This window comes from Amphiura filiformis, chromosome 19 (genome assembly GCF_039555335.1).
Source record: "Amphiura filiformis chromosome 19, Afil_fr2py, whole genome shotgun sequence".
In the NCBI taxonomy this organism is placed as follows: Eukaryota; Metazoa; Echinodermata; class Ophiuroidea; order Amphilepidida; family Amphiuridae; genus Amphiura; species Amphiura filiformis.
The window spans coordinates 14173684-14192971 of NC_092646.1; positions in this window are offsets into that span (position 1 = coordinate 14173684).

Sequence of the window (19288 nt, forward strand, 5' to 3'; positions counted from 1 at the left end):
AAAAAAAAATTATATATATAAGGAACCGTTCACAAACACTTGTAATTGAGGGCCCTGATGCAAAAAGAAAAATTCACACATTTTTTTCAGGGCCCCCTCTTGGACATAGAATTATATTCAGGGCCCCCTTTCAGCCATGAAAAATGTACATCAACCCCATAGAAAATAGTGTAAACTCATGTTCTACAAGAAAAATTGAGGCCCCCCCCCCTTCAGAGGGATACAAATTTTCAGGGCCCCCCTTTTTGCATCAGGCTCCCCCTTTACAAGTGTTTGTAAACGGTCCCTAAATATAAAAATGTCCCGGGAGAGATATGTGGTTCTTACATCAAAAAAACACCCTATTATAACTCATCATAATACTATTTACAGTTATATATATTTTTCCCTTGTAATTTTTGTGCATGTAAAAAAAAAGTACATACACAGGCATATAATAAAACACTACTTACTTTCAGCTTCATCATATTTGTACATGCTTACAAAAATAAATAAATAAATACGGATGTGAAATTTGAACGGACGGCACAAATCATATAGAGGGTGCTATTGATGGGATAATATAAAACACCTGAAATCCAAGACTAAGAACTGGCCTACGGCATGTGTGTATGATCAAAATCCTGAAAGACCGACATCTCATTTTTGGTGATGAGAAACAAGAGTGTGCTATAAAACAGAATTAATATTTAAATGACTGGTATGATAGCCATAATTAGAAATAGGGGGAATTTTTATGCCCAAAAAGAAACATCTGGTAAAGCCCATGCACCATACCAGGATATCACAAAAGGATGCATCTAAATGAAGTACAAGTTGCTGTGTTATTTTTAAGAGGCAATCTGAGCCAAAAATGCCTAACTTTATGACAATGATCAAGACTAACAGGAGACAGAAGCCAAAATTGCCTAACTTTATGGTAATATCAAATCTGCTTAACTTTATGGTAAGTGCTAAAATTGCCTAACTATATAACACTGATCAAGACTAACAGAGGCACAAACCAAAATTGCCTAACTTTAAAAACAGGCCTAAATTAACTTTGCAATAATAAGGAGTCGGATTTTGATCATCAGAACTTTCCAAGGATTACCATGCATAAGAAAGGGGAATGAATGAAAGAATACATTAATGGGAAGGGGTTTTATTAAAATATGAAATCTCTTATGAAATAGTTACACCATGTGACGATTTCGTGATCCTAAAGTTGGAGTAGAGTTTTCTTGAAGTTTTATTTATCCTCACATTTATCTCACTCCCCTAATCAAGACTCTATCACATGATGCAACTCTTTCATATGGGTAAATGCTAAACACATCACAAGAGTAGGGGAGACCGGTAGGCTTGTTATCGTTTCATTTTTTTTTGGCGACATGTCGCCAAAACTTGGAATCTGACATTGAATCTTTGTCGACAAACAAGTGAAAAAATCTTCTTTATAATTTAGCTTCCAAATTTATCACTCTTTATTCATGCATCCATGATTTGCTTCCCTTTGTAGAGTCATTTTGACGAAACTGTGAAGCTCTTGGTTGGTGTTTTTACTACTCTTTACAAGTAGCTACTAGTCGTGCATGATTTATTATTGATAACTATTTTGTTGACAGTGATAGTCTTTTATCGACTGTCGGAAAAAACTCAAAAATCTCATTGTCGACAATTTTGGCGACAGTAGGTTTGTCGATAACAAGCCTAGAGACCGGGGTGTATCCACCCTATTTTTTTCAATCTCACCTAGAGAGGGCAATTCTCATGTTAGAAGGCTATAGGTTTTATACTGTAGCTAAATACTACCACATTTGTAAGAACATTGAACTTTCTGTAACGGCAGGAGAAGGGAAAATAAAAATCACGATGCAAGGGTGGACTTGCCCTGTGCTGGGGCAAGTCCGCCTCTATGGTGGGGTAAGTTCGCCCTGATAAAAAGAAAAGGTTATAATATTGCATAACAATGACAAATTTAATGCAAACGTTTGGTAAAGGGTATATTGGGCACTCACTCTCTTCCAAAGAGTATACTAAATTTATTATAATGTAAGCTAATAAATGTAGGGGTTCAAGATGAGCAAAACATTTATTTACAACTTCAGCATTTATGGTTTTAGGGCATAAATGGTGGTATGAGCAATACTGATACCACATAACTTTAAAAAATATGCTTGCAAGTAGTTTTAGCCTTTTAAGGGTATTATTATCAATATTTTGCATAAAACGCCCCACGGAAGTCTGCCTGAGGAAAACACAGGGCGAACTTGCCCTTCACATACAGGGCGGACTTGCCCCAACGGTACTTTTTTTCTTTACTTGCCCCGAGGGCGGACTTGCCCCGGTCTCCCCTACAGCTTGTCTGTACGCAGTGCGATAATACATATGAGGGAGGCGCTAATAAGGAAGAAGAAGTAGAAATAAGTTTGAAAAGTGCTTTACTTTACATTTTATTAATTATACACCGTTCACGATGGTATTATCTTCATGTAAGAATACTCAGAGTTAGCCTGGTATCAAGGCCGGGTGTATCATAAGGCTATAGCATCAGGGACTGCCTTTGGAGAGGAGCGAGAGCAGTTGCTCCTCTACAGCTTCTCTTAAGTTGCATTTGCAAGAGCGATTTATAGCTCCTCTTGACAATTTGTGAAATTTTGTATGCTTTTTGTAGGCCTATTTATAACATTCGGCTGAAGCCTGGCAAAGCCCAATAGTGCCAAGGGGCTACTAAATTAAAGGGATTCCAACCGAATATGACAGGACAGGGATATGGGAAGCAGTCCGATTTTAGATGCAGGAGGAAAACCAGAGCAGCCAGAGAAAAACCTGCATGGATCAGCAACCAAACTCACATGTGGCACCACATGGAATTGAACCTGGGCCAAAGTGGTGAAAAGCGAGTGAGAAGATCCACCACTACACTAACCCGTCCATAAATGGTCAAAGGTGCAAACAGCTCTTCTAAAGCTCTTCTTGCAGAGACCAGAAGAGCATTCTACAGCTCCCCCTGAGCACTACCTGCCAATCTAACATTCCCTCTGATTGGTCAATTACATGATATATCTTTATTTTAATCACCAATCAGAATGGAGCTTTGCAAACAATTCACCCCAATTCTTTTGTGTGGTAAAATTAATCTAACAATGTTGCTGATTGGTCCAATTGATAATGACAACTTCTTTTTGGCAAATCGGCAGGTAGTTCTCATGGGGTTAACTTCATTTTGAAAGGATAGTCCCTGATAGCATAGACTGACTAGCCGGAAACAGTCAATTTTCTTCACTACACTTTCCACTGACATCTCCAATAAGAAGTCTGATCCATGAGCAATAAAAGAAAAAGAGAACACAAAAAAAATATATATTTATTCACACTTCCTACCTTTCATCAGGTGATAATAAGACTTAAAGAAATCATATCTGGCACCAAGCCCGTCGGAACCGCTGCGACAGATGTGGCCATGCCCGCACCACTTTTCAGCCTAAAAAAGTAAAAAAATAATTAAAAATAAACAAATTAAATAAATTGACACACACAAAAATCCAATTTTAATGTCATAGTTTTGCAGTTTAGTTCTATTGACTTACCATTAAAAGTGTACATTCATTTTCAAAAGTGCTTTTGCCCCTTCAAACCCAAACTGCGGGTTCCACCCGAGACCCCACTTACGGTCGCACCACTTTAAAATTAGCTCCAACGGGCCTGTCTGGCACATCGGTGCTAATTTTGAGCATATTTGAAGGTGTAAAATGACCAGAATTGTGACTGAAATGATCGCTGGTAAAATTTTTTATCAACAAGATTCTGAATGCAATCATTCCAAGACCGCATGTGGCTCAATTGCGAACATCCACTATCAGGAATGGCAGACAATCTTAGGTTCCAGGTGTACTACATTGTATGTCTGTTTCCACACAGCCTACATACGCAGTATTGGCTGTGTGGTAAGCAAATACGAAACAAGTCCATATGATTCAGAGTTCACAGTATGGTTTAAGCTTAAGTCGCCTATCCTATTAACTATCGTACTATCCTACTTCAGTACTATTACATGTGCACTAAGCAGTAATCCTTAACAAGGCTGAACCTATAATGCGGCAATTTCTATTTTTGTACCAGGAATTTTCCGACATGAAGATTTCTACCAAGTTGTACAAAAGGTAACCAAAGGGTTGGGGATCGCATTTTTAACTACGGTATCACTAAATGTTTTAGAGTTACTTGACCCAAATAAATAATTTGTTTTTGTGATGTGAGAATTGCACATGGAATTTTAGAGGGATTTTAATAGCAGTTCCTTTTAAAAAAAAAGTTGCTCTATCATGACACTATGTTGTTTTGTTTTGCAATTGATGTACTACATATCAAATGTTGGCTGAACGTTTTTGACGAAAGTCAATCTTTGACAAGATGTAACTTTGTTACGGAAAGCGCTATGACAAAATGGTATTCAGTTTTGGCTTTCTTTACTCAAGGGCTTTAATTTGATATATAAAATGATGTGGTTTACTCAAGATCTAGCTTTGAATTTGAACACGATAGTTACGCATTGAATGCTAGAGTATGTTGCTATTGTTTCTCAGTCGGGCAGTGTTGACATTTTTTGCAACGGATGTTATTTATTCTGTTAATGTTGAAATCGCCTTATATCAGTCACAAGGACCAGATGACCATTCTTCTGAGATATGTAGCCATAATAGAGTAACCAAAGAAAGCTTTATTGGCTATTTTCAAGTATTTGATGGACGGGCGACTGGAATCTGCACACAACTAACATATTCGAGTGGATATTCATACGTAGTGGTAGATAAAATGATTAAAGAGTTTAACTTCAACACTACACTATTTTTCTCTCATTCTGTCAATCATATGACGTCATCAGTGAAGGTTATCCCGATCGTAGACAAGATATCATCACAGCATCACCATCTGCTGAAGGACGCTAGTCGAATTAGTGAAAACATTCCAGGTGAGCGAAAAATAGTGTAGTGTTGAAGTTAAACTCTAAATCAACTAACATACATGTATTGTTTGAAAAACTTAAGCTCGATCCGAAATACCTGATGGGCCAAGCCTACAACAGATCATCGGTAATGAGTGGTAAGGATGGTGTACAGAAACTGTTAAGAGAAGAGATGAAGCATCAAGGTACTGGCTTTGTTCCATACGTCCACCGCATCAGTTAAACCATGTCTTAGTACATGCGGCCGAGAAAGGAAATCCACAGCCACCGCTAGAAGTACGTAATTTCTTTGATCTTGTGCAAGAAATATATAAGTTCTTCAGTAGTTCATACAGGCGATGGCACATGCTAACAAATAATGCCGACAAAAAGGAAGCTCAGCATCTCGATGGTATAGGAATCTGTCCCACCGTAGAAGAAACTGAAGTTGAAGATGATGACGAAGAAGATGACATAAGTGAACAACTAGATGGAAAGAAACAGAGCTTGACACTTGAAACAGAGCTTGACACTTTTAAGTGAAAGCGCAGGGACCTCTCTACTCGGCAACTTCAGTAATGTGATAGACTATAGCTGCCTTGCTCAACTTATACTAGACGATCAGCATGATACAGATGAAAAGAAGCGTGCATTAGATCTCCAGACTAATATGAACTGGACGTTCTTACTAATGTTGATGGTATGGGATTAGGTACTGACCATCATGGATGCAACTTCCTGTCTTCTTCAAGCAAAATTAATGGACCTCTTTCAAGTCGCTACATCTTTCACAAACGCAGGTGATCATCTCAGTGAGCTGCGAAATGACGAGAAGTTTGACAAGTATGTTCAACAGGCAAAGAAGATGTGGCATGACATAGGTTTGGAAGAAGATGATGCCATGTACAAGAGTAAAAGAGTAAGGCGAGTCAGGCGACAAGCAGGGGAAATTGCGAGAGACCAAGCCCCAACTGACCCTGCTCAGAAATTCAAAGTAGAAGTCTACTTCCATATCCTGGATCAGATGGTGGGTGAGATTCAAGAACGCGGAAAAGGGTTTTCGCAAGTAGCCAGTATGTTTGGCTTCCTTGATCCCACTAAGTTGCGTCAGGCTTTTCGAGAGACGATTGCAGAGCAGGTAGAAACACTAATACAGGAGCTCCCAGGAGAATTCACCATTGACCTGGAGTATCAAGTGCTTTCGTTCAGGTCTCTCTATTTTGCTGAGGATAGGAATCCATGTAACGTATTGGATTACCTACGGTATCTTGTGGAGAATGAGATGTGTGACGGATTTCAAGAGTTTGAAATACTATCGCATCGATTCCTGACACTCCCCATTGGAATATCCAGTGCAGAGAGATCTTTCAATTTCTTGAAATGTATCAAGTCCCCCACACGTTCTACAATACGTCAGGCGAGATTGAGCAACTTGGCCATTCTGGCGATAGAAAAGAAAGTAGCAAAGAGCCTGGATTTGACAGAAGTTGTTACAGAATTTGCTAACAGAAAAGTCAGAGGGGCTTCATGTCTAAATCCCGCAAATTTCATGGAAGCAGCAAATCCCCGGGAGCAAGTCATCATCTTAAATTGTACAAACTCTAACAAATTAAGATTTTAAAATGTTTAATTTGAGTATGCACTTTTATAGGCCTTAACGTCAATCTTCAAGTATATCACTATGAAAACTTGTTACCATATTAGTGAATACCACAAACTGTATCTAAATAATGGTACCCATCCGTGTCCAGCGATGGTGTTGGGTCACCTAATGTGCAGGTTTGTAAAATATAATAAAACTATTCATTCTGGTAATTTCAAATGTTGGATTAGGAAGAAGCTGCCCAGACTTTCAAAAACCTGATTATCATTTGGATATAACCTGTAATTACACAATATTTTGAAGCCTTATGTACTCGGATTGATATTCTTTATTAGACTCATTTTAAGTTCCATGAGTCTCATTTTGGCAGCATCGAATATGATTTGATGCTTCCAAAAAAAAGCGTGTGTGGAGCTTTGATGGTAGAATACTCATTCTTGACAAGATATCAACTGCAACAAAATCGGACTTAAATATCGCGGTCTAAGATCTTTAAATTTCATCTACATCTCTGTCCGCGATCCTGGATATAATCGGACTTGACTCTCTTGATTTGTTTATCTATGGATATATCATTTCATGTGTGTAATTTGATATTTTATTAATAGCCTATTGCTGATGCAATTATCATCTTGTTTACATCTGCAAAACTAATGGTAAGAATGATGTTTTCTATTATTACATCGTATTTGTCATGTTGCTGGTAACTGTTTAAAATTATTGTTAATTTTGTCATATAATTTTTTGATTTGGACCATACTGCCTTCAGCTTCCCGCCATGTTTGTTTGCACGATGGACACAGTCGAGTACAACTCCACCTTCACTTATTTATCAAAATCAAATATTGTTGTGAAATAATTAAATGCCTGCTCTAGTCAAAACGAGTCAATAGTTGCTTGTAATAGTTCAAACTAAATAAAGAAAATAAAAGATAATTAATAATTAATAATTAATAATTAATAATTAATAATTAATAATTAATAATTAAAAGTCACCTCGCCCCTTTTTCAAAATCTTGAACAGGAAACTAATAATCAAGTGCGAAGGGCCTAATGTTTACATGCTTTCACATACATGTACAATTAAAATAATGAAAAGAATATGGCACAACATAATATTAGTGTTTGGAAGTCCCGTGTTGATTGATATCCGTTTATATTCAGTACATGCCAGCAGTGGCCAGTAGAATAAATTTGACACGAAGGAAAATTCACAGTAAGCTTATACAACTCAGTCATGTGTACTGCTTATGATGACATTTTTGCATTATTCTTGCAACGCACATTAGGGTGCATCAAACGCCCCTGGCAAACGCCTCTCATGTCATGCAGATTTTTTCTACCTAGTCTTAAAATGTGCCATGGGGCTAGAAAACACCCTGTGTAAAATTTGAAAAAAATTGAAGGTGGTCTAGGGTGGCCTCGGTGGCGTTGAAGTTGCGAGGTATTGAAGTTGCCTTCTTACATACGGCAGCTATTTAGAGACGCCTTTGTTACCATAGGATAAAATAGCTGCCATTTGTTTTATTGCTTACAGTGAAACTGAGTGATCATAATGGGATATCAAAAAGTTCCAAAATGAAAACAATAATTATGCATAAGCTTTAGAATCCTCACTTATCAACTTACAAAGGAATATCTGCCATATGTGCTATTTTCCAATAATGACTGTACATGTTGTTTATCCTCCTAGTTCCTTAAGGCCAGAGTAATGGAAGACACATTCGTCCACGCCAGAATTTGAGATTTCTTGATTTTTATCAACACTAAGATGTATTCTTTCACTTGAAACTGATAAAATACAACTTGTTAATATTTACACGTATTTTTGCTTGATTTATTTCACTCTTTTCAACTCTAAAAAGTCACATGGCTCAAGACAGCTTAGTAAATTGGCGGAAATAATGAGTCAGAAATGCGCGAATCTGCGAAATATTGTGATTACGCTGCGTGATTCATGGGCGCGTGACGTGAGCGCAACTCTGCGCGTATGTCCAACGCAGTCAAGGCGCATTCGGTATGTTTTTAACGCCGCAAATGCGGTGTAAACAAAACACAAATTTGCAGTCAAAATGCCACTTAGATTTTTTAATTATGTTGAATTTTGGCGGACTAAAAGCAGACATTATAAATTCATTGTTGCAAAAAGATGCATATTAAGACCATGCACCAGGTACAGCTTTTACAAGCGTGAAAGTCTTGCCGTTTTAAAATATAAGGACATTTTGTGCATAATTTTGACATTTTTTACTAAAACGCGTCAATTTCTCATAGTTCACTTTTGACAATATTGCACGATTTTTGTGACAAGATAACTCGAAAAATATGCAAGCAAAAGGTAAACTTTTTGCACTATCGTTTAGAGTACATCAAAGTCTAGGGAAGGTTTTCTTATTTTTTCAAAATATTTGTTTTAAACAAAAATATACACCATTATGTGCAATTTTTAGCTGAATAGAATGACAAAATTGCTTTTTTCACATGTTTTTTTTCAATTTTTGAAAAAAGAGACGAATTTCAAAAAATAAAAAACCTTCCCTAAGTTCATGTCTCTTCTTCATTAAAAGCTAACTAATTTTTTTTTTACTCCGAACTGATTTTTTTTAAGTTGTCACAAAAAAATTGGGGTAAAAAAGTGATTTTTTGTGATTTTATCAAAAACTCGAGATTTTTGAAAAAATCTGACGTCACCATGGGATTCCTTGACTCATTTCCTTTCCAAAAATGTATAGTTTTATATACTTTGGAGATACAATTCAGAAATAATGATGCTCGAAAAGGTCCATGTTCTCTCCCATTACTCTGCCCTTAATATATGTTGGTTTCTTGACAATGCTACATGTTTAAATGATATTTGTTTCTGCAAAAACACATAAATAAGGTGTTCCTAATGTTAAGAACCGTTCATTTATATTATAAGTTCCAGCTATGGTGACACCTAGTGACGTCACACTGGATAAATTCCATTCACTGTGAGAGGAGGGTCGTGAATGTGAATATCAATCAATCAATCAATCAGTTACATTTATGTCATCGTGCCAAAATCATTTCAAAATGTTCAACAGCGCTCATTAGCTCAAAAGCTACTGCTGATAAGCATCCTAAAATAAGTGGCTTTTCAGGAGCTTCTTAAACTGTTCAAAAGTACAATTTTTTATTTGACCTGGTAGTTTATTCCACAATCTGGGAGCATAGGCAGCAAAAGCTCGGTCACCAATAGAAACACATTGTGTTCTGGGCTCAACAAGAGAGGTACCACCTGAGCATGATGATCTAAGCTGCCTTTGCGTAACTTCAATTTGAAGCGTATCAATGACGTCGGATGGAGCTTGACCGTGAAGTGCTTTATAAACAAGAGAGAATTTTGTAGTCAATACGTTGTTATGGGTAGCCAGTGGAGTTCATTTATGAGTTCTGGAGTGATGGAGTCAAACTTGCGTTTTCTGAAAATGAGCCTTGCTGATGTTCGCTAGATATTTTGAAGTTTGTTCTGTAGTTTCTTACTTATTCCCACCAACAGACTATTGCAATAGTTAAGGCAGGATGTCACAAGTGAATGGATATCCATTTTAGTGGCATCTTCAGTGAGCAATTTCCGCGCGAGTCCAATGTTCACAAGATGATAGTTGGCTGTTTTTATCACACTAGATACTTGCGCAGACATTAACATTCAAGTGTCAAACATGACGCCCAGATTTTTTTGATGGGGTCTGATTTAATGGTGACATTAACACCAGCAACATTCATGCTGGAAAGATCGATCTTGGCAAGTTGTGCTCAAAATCCAAGTAACAACACTTCCGTCTCCTCCGCATTTAACTTGAGAAAATTGGCTACCATCCACTCATGAACTTCCGCGATACAAGCCTCAATTCTACAACTGCATGAACAACGCCACTGGGTGTGACCGGGCAGATGAAAACATAAATTTGAGTGTCATCCGCGTACATTTGGAACTCCATACCATGCTTTCTGATGATGTTACCTAGCGGAAGCACATAAACAACTCTTTGTGTCCTTGCAGCCAAATAGGATTTGAACCACCGGAGTGGCACACCACGAATTCCAAGCAAATGTTCCATGCGGGTGAAAAGGACATCATGGCAGGGACAGACTTAGGTTTCAGTTTTCTACTGGCCCTCCGGGCCAGTGAAACGGCAAATCTACTGGCCCTGCAATAAATTTACTGGCCCAACTTTTTCAATAAGTTCTACTGCAAAAAGTGCAAATAAAGAAGTATGTTCCCATGCCCGTAACCAGGGGACAGGTGGTGAACACCCCTCGCCAAATGCCAAAAAAGTCCACTATTTTGACCCCAAATCCCATTCACGAGCGTAGCAAGCAAAAAAATAGAGGTTTTCAGTCCTTGTCGGTCAAAAAAGGTCCACATTTTGAACTTTTTAAAAATCCTGGTTACGGATGTACCTGCACGTTCCAATGCGACTTTTAAAGTTAGATACTACCATTATTTTATTCTATGCCACCATGGACCCTAAACATCTTTTTCCAGGCCACTTTAATTCAAGCAAACCTGAACATTTTGAATTGTTTTGTACTGAGCGTACTCAATATAGAGAGACTAGTCACTAATACAAGTTCAGTCAGTCCTTCCTTAATTAATAAATCTATAGTTCCAAAAGTTCACAAAAGAAAAGGTTCAAGTATGCGGTATTTGCGATATCGCTACCATCATCAGATAGAGCATGCAAGAGCTTGGAAATAATATGTAGGTACATCACCGAAGAAAAAAGTGCGTATATTTCCAACTTGCTTGCAACACAAGGATTAAGAACTTGAAATGGACAAAAAATCATTAAATAAAAATATAAATTACACACAGGTGACATGTGGAGCAGAAACTGTGTCCAATTATGTCCATCGCTGATTATATCTTGCCTCATATATGAGTTATAACAGGATCAAAAATCTAGTGGCCCGCCGGGCCAGTATTGTGGGAAGTTTACTGGCCCGAGGCAAAATCAACTGGCCCCGGGCCACTGCTTAAATCCGTCCCTGCATCATGGTCGATAACGTCAAAAGCAGCGCTAAGATCAAGAAGGATGAGGATGGTAATGCCCTTCTTCTCCATAGTCCACATAATGTCATTGTGAATCTTCAACAGAGTTGTCTCAGTGCTGTGGAAATGCTTGTAAGCTGCTTGACGAGACTCATGGAGGTTATTTAGACTCATGATCACTAAGTTGTTTTGCAACAGCCCTCTCAAGTACCTTGGACAAGTAAGCCAAATTGCTCACTGGCCGATAGTTTTTCAGCACATTGGGGTCTAATTCAGGCTTTTACAGCAATGGTGTGATGACAGAAGATTTGAATGAATCCGCATAACACCAGAGCTGAGCGAGGCATTAACAATCGATGTTATCACTGGCAAGAGAGAGTCCTCAAGCTGCTTTATAAGCCGCGATGGTATTGGGTCAAGGAGACAAGTTGGACTTGGTGACTTTGAAATAATCTCCGAAATGTCACTCTCAGACACTTGAGTAAACGTATCCCCAAGGGGGACAGGTTGCATCACCGACTTGATCCGAATCTGCAGATGCAATTACAGGAAAACTATCTCTGATCTTCTGGATCTTAGACATGAAGAATGAAGAAAACTCTTCAGTTAACCGTTGAGGACACGTGTGATCAGGTAACTTTGATGTTTTCTTATTATGATGCGAAATAGATTCTTGGAATCATTTCCACATTCCAAGATCTTGTTGTTGAAGTAGTCACTCTTTGCTTTTTACAGCTGGTTGTTATAGCTGTTTCTAATACGCTTGAATTCTTCAAAGTCAATCAAGGAACCGCTGTTGTGCCATTTGTGTTCTGCTTTTCTGCGATCACATTTGGCTTGATGGAGAGAGTCTGAAAACCATGGTTGCCGTGGCCGAAGGGTCACAGTCTTTGTAGTAGCAGGAGCATATTCATCTAAAAGGTCAGTGAGCATGTGATTATATTTTTCAACCATGTTGCCAACATTGGAAGTGGGAGAGTCTGCCAAATCAGAGTTCATAATGTCCTCCTGGAGATCCTGAATCTCAATAGATCTAAGTTTTCTAGCTGTTACAGTTTGTTTCGTCGCGAATACAATCACAGATACTTAAATTTAAGTATATATCTGTGATGCAATGGAGCAAATAAATCTGAAATCAATACAGCATTAGTTTGCTTAGAATTAAACAGGGCATCTGTCTCATCACATTCCTCTAAATGTCTCTTTGAAAGTAACAGAGATGTCATCAAATTTGGAATAAATATAAACATAGTATAATAACACCAATGCCTATCATTCATAGAAGTTGAGAATGCTGCAGATTTCAACATCTGGAAATTTTGAGCTGTAATTAAGTTCAAATGACCTTGGGCACTGCATAAGTCTAGATGGATGACAAAAGTTTTGTATTCAATAAAGATCTGTCTCCTAGAAGAATTCATTAAGTAACTTTCTGCAGGAACAGATCACCAAAAAGCAGCAGGTAACAACCTGGAATTCCTCACAGAAACTGTTAACAACTGGCCCAAGTGGAGTTGATGTGGAGATGCTGAATTTTTATAAAACCAGAAGTCTTGTGACACCAAATCATCTAATGTAGTGGACTCATTGATATCTTTTGTTTTCCAAACCCTGTGCCAAATCTGTCTCTTGGTGCTTGTATTTCTTCACTTGGTTGAAGCTTAAGGAGACTATCAGCCAACCTTTGTTTCTCATCCTCGGGTATCTTGCTGCTAAAGAGGAAAGTGGTACCATTTCAGATGTCAAGTACCAGAGGTATTGCTTTGAGGCTTTGACAGCGCTGCTGGAGACATCAAGGTTCACAGCATAGAGATGAAGTAGACTATGAAAGAGCTGCAGATCATTTGAAAGAGCATCAACTACACTGCAAGTAATCCACCAAGGGCTATAGATTTACGAATTACGAAAGTCACAAAGTCTTGCAACTTTGATAACTGCTGCTTCTTGGTGATCGGGATTCTTCTAGGAGATGGATCTTTATTGAATACAAGATTTTTGCCATCCATATACTTATGCAGTGCCCCAGGTCATTTAATTATAGCTCAAAATTTCTCAAGATGTTGATCTGCACAGGGAATCTGCAGCATTCCCAACTTCTATGAATAATGGGCATTGGTGTTATTTTATACTATGTTAGAAATGAATGGTTCTAAGCATTTAGGAATACCTTATTTATGTGTTTTTGCAGAAACAAATATCATTTAAACCTGCAGCCAACATATAAAAAGAACTAGGAGGATAAACAACATACAGTCATTATTGGAAAATAGCACATATGGCATCTATTTCTTTCTAAGTTGATAAGTGAGGATTCTAAAGCTTATGCATGATTATTGTTTTGTATTTTGTAACTTTTTGATATCCGTTATGATCACTCAGTATCACGGCAGGCAATAAAACAAATGGCAGCTATTTTATCCTGTGGTAACAAATGTGTTAAAATAGCTGCCGTATGTAAGAAGGCAATTTTAATACCTCGCAACTTCTCAAAATAAACTGTAAAATAGAAGTTTAAAACGAGTTTTTGTAACAGCGTTTCGGCTGGCGTGATAGTTGTTTACCAGTCTGTGAGCAGTGTTCGAAATAAGCACTTATCCTCTTGTCCTCTTGTCCAAAAATCACTGGGGACAACCATATTGAGATATGTACTTAGGCCAAGTAAAAATAATAAAAATTCCTTTAAAAAGGAACAGGGCGAACAAATGAGGAAGTGTCAAGATAAAGACGTAGTTATTTTATTGTTTGAACTGTTTCTATAATTCGCATCGATCATAATGAATATGTTTTACGTACCCCAAATGACAAGGACTAGTATGATCTTGCAATGAGACTGTAGTCAGTGCATGGACAGTGTAGCCTATTTGTCTAATCATTTTGGCTATTTAATTCTGACCATTGTGATTAAAACAGGCTTTCAGATTGGTGAGCTATTGTGTACCAAGTGATAAGACCGGGCACGTATAATAAAAATACACTGGATAATTCATGACAACCTATTTACTGGCAAATGGCGGGCCAAATAAATCGTAACAAATTACAGAACTTTCATTTGTTGACATACTAGCAATATTGTTAACAATGTTGAAAATCGTGTTCATAAGCGTAACATCCTCTATACATCTATTTATTAATGTTCATAAACGTATAACAATATATGACATCTATGTCTTAATGCTCATAAACGTAACATGCTCGATACATCTATTTATTAATGTTCATAAACGCCCTTGATACATCTATTTCTATTTCAATGCTATTTTATCTCCGTGTTCTGACAATAAATTTGACCCGAATAACATTTGTAAGAGGTAGAAACCTATCAGGCGGCGAGTGGCATGATAGAGCCTGCAACTTGTGACACCGCCCGGTCGTATGGCATTTTCCAATATACTCGGTTAATTTTGTGGGGTTCATTATCGAACCCCAACGGTTTTAGCTTGTATTTATATTATTTATTAACATAGGCCTATTTAGTTGTGATATTTCAAGCGTTTTAAAATTTCAAAATAATCCCATTCAATCACACGGTTGACGGTGGAAATTTACTGTATTTAGAGAATGCACTGCGACCACCACCTGAGACTTATCAAAATAATATTATTAACTAATCCCATAACTGTTCAAATAACAGCCCTCACTTAACAGACATTAAGTCTCAATTGACAGGGTCCATAAGTGCTAAAGTAAATATATTTTCTCTTTATCGCCTACCTAAGTTTCCCCATTTAAGGGATGGGGTATGAACGTTTGGACAGTATTTATTGTGGGACATTAGAGCACATCAGACATGTTGAATTGCATTCTGAATACAAAGAATGTCCTTTTGATATAAAATAAATTTGATTTTTTGAAATTCGCAAATGATGCTTTTTACTTAAAGGTGAACCTCATTGAAAATAAAGTTATATATCAATGGAAAGCTTATGATATCAGGATATTAAAAATAATTTTTTCCGATTTTTTTGATGGCCAATAAAGCTGAAAAATTAAAAAAATGAATGAATTTTTGGTCTTTTTTAAGGCGCCCAAAAAGCACCCAAATCAATCGTCTTTGACCTTGAGAATGCTCGTGACGTAGCTCAGGGTTCGCAGTCACGTGATCCTACTCGAAACATGTAAACAAGACTTGCTTCCTGTACTTTGCAAGCTGCCCGGCAAGTCTGATTTTCACAATAAAGCTTGAAATGAGAAGAATCTTCAAGTTGCTGATTCCTTCTATATATATTAGAAATAATAGAATTATTGTCAACACATAAATCTTCCGTAATTTTTTGACAAAATCAGTCATAACTGGCTGGGTATAACTGGGTAATTGAATTTGAATTTCGCGCTGGGATCAATTCCATGCGCAAATGATTGCTGCTACCGTATACCGTTCATGTCATGGACTGAATAAACATGATCGAATAACAAATTTTAAAACTTTTTTGTGACATTCCCTATTCTTGATTCATTTAAAAATATCTGATTTTTAAAAATATCGTCTTGTAGTAATCAAAAAATTAATTTAAAAAAAACGCAGATTTCATCAAATCCAGCCCATAAAGGTTTTCATATTATAGCGCATTGCGGTAATACATCCCGTAATACATCACGATTGAAAGAAACAGATATTATAAAATAAATACAATTTAGGCTTAGTAGACTATTATTTGATGGAATTCTGAAATCTGAATAAAATTAAAATATTGTCACTTGTGTCACGATTCTTTTAATGATACTACCATCAGTGTACTGAAAAAGTGAAACATTCATGTTTTATGGATTACCGAACACGATGCGTAAATTGCTGCTTTTATGCTGAAGAAATTACAGGCAGCCGCACCGATCAAGGTGGGCAAACACAGCGACTCGCTTCGTCTCTCCGGTAGCACAAGTTCAAGTTGCGCCATGTTTCAGCAGATTTGATCAATCGCTTCCTTATATTTGGAACATCTACAGGAATAAATTTTGCTGATGAAGTAGCAATAAGTTGGAAATATCAGAATGTGAATATCAAATCGGTCATTTTGTCTGCAAGTACAGTACGTACAGTCGCGGATACGGAACACTCGGCGACTGAGTGAGTTCACCCTGCCCCGTATGTATCTACGAGTTCGCCTATCATACATGACCGGTTGTAAAGTTAAGAAATAATTAAAAAATCCCGTACATGTACTTTATTCTATTTCTATTCCTTCATTTTCTCATTGTGATAAGTTCATCTCAACTTGGTGTGACGATCTGAACTGGGAGCACTAGCAGTTATTTTTTGCAATCTGTTTTCATTCCGGTTCTTCGGCGAATCTTCGCTCTTCGTGTTTTACTGTAATATTCCCTGCATATCGTGGATGGCTTGGCCGATCCCAAATCAACCGGCCAGCACTTTTCCCATTTTTTAATCCACACACTTTATTCAGGAACTTCATTCTTGATTTGATCATGATGTTTCCTTCATGTTATTCTTATTTTATTGAAGATATTTTTCATGTAAAGTAAGTTGGCAATGACTGAGTGCATTGGCCCGATGCATGCCACAGTAATGCATGGACATTGTGTTTACAATCAAACCCGGAAGTAACTGTGTGTCCCTGTGTTGACGTCATCATCGAAAGCGCCCAATTTGAACGATTTCGTTTTGTAATTTAGGGGGGGTGCCAATATCCAATCTTTGCATGGAGATTATGTCTATCCTGGTGCATTAGGCAAATAAAAAATATTCTTTTCTGCTTCCTGGCATCATAAGCTTTCCATTGATATATAACTTTATTTTCAATGAGGTTCACCTTTAAAGTGTATGTAGGTGGGATGAAAAAGCCGACGATCAATTGAAAATTTTGACCTTTCGTATTGAAGATATGGATCTTTTTCCCAAAACACAAAAAATTAGGTCATTTTGGGAAAAAATCCATATATTCAATATGAAAGGTCAACATTTTTCAATTGAACGGCTTTTCCTCCCAGCTACATACACTTTTTATGTCATTAGATTTATAAAATTTACTTCGAGGACTGTTATATATCAAAAATATGAAAAATATCAAATTTTAATAATTTGTCATAAAATTTGTAGGCCTATTAGATCCTGATTTTCAAAAAATTAAAATTATTTGATATCAGAAAGACATTCTTAGGAATGCAATTCCATATGTCTGATGTGCTCTCATGTCCCACAAAAATACTATCAAACGCCCATTCCAGATCCCTTAAGTAGGCCTACTCTCTTTAATTTACTCAAGGTTGTGTTTGTATAAATGAATTCAGTTATATAAACACAGCCTTCTGAAAAGGTCATGTTGACATAAATTAATTGACTGTGTGGTTAAACATGTTAAAGTATCATTAACAGATTCTATACGCTATAGCAGAACAACAAGCACATACAGGCAAGTATTTTGTCAGCATCAATAAAACTATAATGAGGCTATATTAATGTAGCCCAACTGTACGTTCAATCTGGCAATACCGCTAAATCTTAAAGAAATGAAAAATATCTGTTGCAATTTTCGGATTTGCATAAAAGTAATTCTAGTTCATCCAAGTTGTAAAACAATTATTTTTTAATACAAACACATTCCTTGGTAAGACAACTTTATAGCACTGTTTGAATATCAACATGAAGTAGTAATGACAAATTTAAATGTACACTATCGCCTCTGTAGTTTCCTGATTACATAGACAGCACGATTATTTTATTTTTTATTCTGCAACGCTGTGAGGAAATAAGTATGCCAAAACCCATCATAATAAGGACGAAAAATGCTTTGCATTTTTCGCCCCAAAACATGTTTCTCGTCCGGTTTTTAAAAATTAGGAGGATGAGGGCTTTTTATTTTCTATTTTTATTGGAAAACAACGCTAAATACCTGTATTTGGCACCATATTTTGGGTATTCGACATACAGATTGATATCTGAGAAAAAGGAGGAGGCCCTTTTTATTTGATTGTTTTGAGAGGTAGACCCCTCTAGTGATCACAAAACTCTTCTTAAAAGATGTATTATGCATTTACAAAGCCGTAAAATAAGTATCAACTTCTGAAACATCTTTTTCATCAAGAAAAACTGAAAGTTTACAAAATAAAAAGAAATTTGAAAAATCTTCAAAAAATGAGGAGGGCACGGACGAGAAACGTGTATTTTTTTTTACTCGGCCTTATCCTCTGGACAACCACTATATTTTACCTCTTAAATATGACACATTTTGGGGACAATCAAAATGTTTTGAGGACAAGCAAAATTTATGCTTTAGTTGTCCTCGGGACAACCTCCATATTTTCCTTATTTTGGACACTGTCTGTGAGCTGTGTTGTTTACTTCAACTAGTCTCCACCGCCGCCGGTTTGATATCTCTCTACACACAGCGCGCCTGGCCCTGGCGACCGGAATCAAAACAGCGCCAGAGGAGACTAGACCTCACAACTACCAATATCGTCCCATGGTGCTTTGCGCGTAGTTCGCAAGGCAAACTTAAAAAAACGGGCAAACAGACACATCATTTATCGGTATGACATTTTCGTATTGGTGCTGCCCTATCTAAGTTTGCACTGAAGTGCCACCTCAGTTTTGGTGCGCCAACTTGAATCATGTGCTAATGAATTTTAATTTATTCTGGATAAGTTATGGAATATTTATTAAAATTTCAAGCATAAGAGTTGAGGTAAGAAGTACAAGAAGCTGTGTAATTAATTTTATGACAAACATGCAACTATTTATGCTAGAAGAGCCTTGTATTTTTTAGTACAAACTATAATTGAAATCATG